Source organism: Carassius carassius, chromosome 22, assembly GCF_963082965.1.
Source record: "Carassius carassius chromosome 22, fCarCar2.1, whole genome shotgun sequence".
NCBI lineage: Eukaryota > Metazoa > Chordata > Actinopteri > Cypriniformes > Cyprinidae > Carassius > Carassius carassius.
In genome coordinates, this window is record NC_081776.1 from 609,682 (window position 1) to 613,394 (window position 3,713).

Here is a 3,713-nt window from a genome sequence, read left to right on the forward strand (position 1 = left end):
TAAAAAGTCACAGTTATCTTTTTAATGTTTTATTCCGTGGCAGAAACAATACAAAACAGAGCTTAAATCTCACAATTCAGGAAAAACAGTCAAAACTGTCCTTTTTATCCCGTTTAGTAACGAGCTTCCACAGAATTAAGAGAAATGTCTATTTAAATATATTTCATGCAATAAGTAACCAATATTCGTACAGAAGTTCCAGATTTTGATGTCAGACTCAGCTGTCAGTTGATTCTCCCGTTTCTGTTTCAGTTTCAGTTTCAGTCAGGATGCTGCTCACTAGGTTTTGGCACCGAGCTTTTGTATTTGTGTTTATTTGGGGTTTCTCTGCTGCTGACCTGGACGAGCCCCACATCCTCATCATCATCCTCATCATCATCCTCATATATCAGCCTCCAGCGCCTCCCTTCAAAACCACAGAAGCATCTGTACACGACCAGCACACGCTATAGAGGAACTCTTATTGTTTTGCACTGAGAGAGAGAGAGAGAGAGAGAGAGAGAGAGAGAGAGAGAGAGAAACCCTGTACTGAATGAATTAAACATCTGACCATTTCCTGCAGCGTGGGGGATATTTGATTGTGTGTGTGTGTGTGTGTGTGTGTGTGAGAACAATGAAAACTCTAGCTGGGCGTCTGGCTCTTTTTCGCCCACTTGTGTCTGATGTTGCTCCTGTGCAGACAGGAAAACCATTCCACAGGGAAGCAGAGTCAAAAATGTGTGGAAAAAGCTTCTGGAAATCAAACTGTAATGAGTGGACGGTGTTTGAACTGCAGTCCATCCGCTCGCCCATTGATTTTCAGAGTTGTGTGGAAATACAAATCGCTGATTAAGGGCTAAAGCACTTTGTGTTAGCACGCGAACGCTTGGCGGTTGACATAAATGCACTTAACGTGTGTTCTTGAGCTGCTGTCAGCAGCAAACCTCAGTCCCCAAAGGATCAATAGAGTTTCCTGCTAAAGTTTGTACCCTTAAACCAGATGTGTTATTTTTCAGGTAGCGCCTCTAAACATGTCAACAGTTTCACTTTAACTAACTTGCTCAGCAAGATTTTTACTGTTGCTCTATCGTGACAGTTGATCTGAAAGAAAACTGACTGTAGAAGTCACTTTATGTGCTATTCCTCTATGTATACTCCTGAGAATTCAGTGCATTATAAGTGTTATAAACTTACACAGACTATGCTTAAGGACTTTGCTTAATATAGTTCACAAAAAATGTGTTAAATACTTATTTAACAAACACATGGAAGCACACAAAAGCCGTGCATTTGGGTTTTCTGTCTTTCTTTCTGTCTTTATTAACATGCAAATGTCTATATAAGCCATGCACTTTTCTCTGGCTTTTCTCGAGTTATATGCATTAAAAACTATTTTATTAATTCATTCATTGCTAAACATAAAGAAGCCCATAAAAGCCATGCATTTGGGTATTCTCGAGTTACTAGAAAATATAATATTGGATTTATTTATAATATGGAAAAACCCCCAAAACGTCATGCATTCATCCCTAGCAATTCTCTCCTTACATGCGTTTAAAATATTTGATATTTCATATGTGCATATTTATTTCCAAACACACGACCCCAAAAAGTCATGCATTTGTCACTGAGTTTTTATGCATTCATAGAAAAACCAGAGGACCACTGCCCAGGTCCCTCTTTCAAGACAGCAAAACCCAGAGAATCAACATTCAACTTTTCCATGGCGGTGGGGGGTCTTTGGCACTCAGCATGCTGGGAATTAGTTCAGTTTCTCTGACATTTATTTGTTTGCCTTTGATGAGAGACACACAAGCAGCTTACAGCAGTTAATGAAGGCTGAGATCAGTCGTATGGATGGAGCTTTGCGTTGCTGGCATTTACTTGCTTTTCCCACTTTCCAGCAGCTCTCTCACACAACTTTTACAGGCTACAAGAACTATGTGCTCATTTTGGGATCATTTGAGGATAACATACCAGCAGATTGTCCCCCTTGGAGGCTCTATACACACATCAGTACACGTGTGGATCAGCATCAAGTCAGTAAAGTGACCCCCGTCAGATCTGATGAGTTTAAAGCCATGTAAGAGCGCTGGGAATGCGGTACGGTCAGACCACACACACACTCAATGACATTTATAATAAATCACACATTTGCTCCAAAGAAATCAATCTGACGATCACATTAGAGCTCCTAATAGCCCAGTTTATTAACTGTGTTGCATTAGTAACATAAAAATGCATGGAGTCTTCTGCTTTTCAGATATTTCTCAAATAAGTCTCAAATGTGTCTCATCGATAGTTTCAAAAGAGCAATATTCATTATTCTCATCAAATCGTTCAATGGACAAATTATCTAATCTGGTTTTCACGTTATTTTCAAGTATCATACTGTATTATTACTGTATTTTGACTAAATCATTATGGTTTTAAGTCTTTCTTTAAATTTGGGTTTAGTTATCAAAATGAGTTTGTTGCAGTGCCTCACATTTTGTTTAAAGACATCTTGCATCAATCATATATTAGCTTCAGAAAATCATCCAGACCATCACATTAATTAAATCTCCTACAAGATGATTCACTGCGTTGCATCAGCAAAATTCAAATGAAAAGCTAATTGAGGTCTTTGCTAAAGCATTCTCAGAACCTTCTCCTGAGAAAAAGGACCCCACTAATCTCACGTTTCTCGTCTAGTTTCAAAACAGATCCCAATAATGTCTCACAATAATGTAATTTGCCCAGATAACTAAAGCTTGTGATCAAAAATCAGAGATCTCATTATGAACTCCATCATTTCTCATCAAACTGACCAAACGACCGTGTTATTTAAAGCTCTGTACTTTAGATCTATAATCTTTATTCAATTTAACAAAATGGGTTTTAGTTGCAGCTCCTCACATTCAAACTCAAAAATATGTTCATCAATCATATCAGCACCAGAATATCAGCTCTGGACTCTGACTATAATCTAATTTAGATCTATTGTTATTCTGAATTAGGAACATCTGATTCAAAATGGAAGTCTCGTTTCTTCTAGGACGGATCTGTTTTGGGCGTCTGGTGTTTTGTTACCAGTCAACAATATAAAGTTTTCTTAAAGATTTCGGTTGAAACACTCGTAGGTGTGACAACACCTGCCAAAGTCGAGTAGTTTCGGGTTTTCTGGACTGCGTTTTGGAGCTTTTGGTACACCACATGCCAATTCAGCACTGCCATCCTGGAAATTCATGAAGTGTCCTCAAAATCCATTGTTCATGTCTGACTTTTTAGCGTTTTCCAGTATACAAATCCTGTGAATGACTAAACCTACAAGAACTCAACGAAGGAGCTGAGCTGATTTCAAAGGCCGTGGCTGTATTTCAGACTAATGATGATCAGCTGTTGTGACAGGTGGGTCAGAGACAACACACAGGCCTCGGCTGTTATTTCAGAGCTGGCAGGACTTCTGTGAAGGAAAGCAGGATAAATAATCAGCAGGGAATGAAAACCCACCTGTAAAACACTATCAGCGTGTGGGAACGAGACAGAGAGAGAATAATGGTGGAAAGTCTGAGCATTTCTTCGATGTTAAACACATTTAAACTCTGAGTTTAAGATTAACAAGAAAGGACATGCTTTTTTTCTTGTCTTCGATGCGTGCTATTTAATTGACCTAGTTGCCGCGCAAACCAACGGCTGATTTTCAAATTCAGGCAGAGTAATATTAACGGTCACGCTGGCCGCGGTTTGTTGGC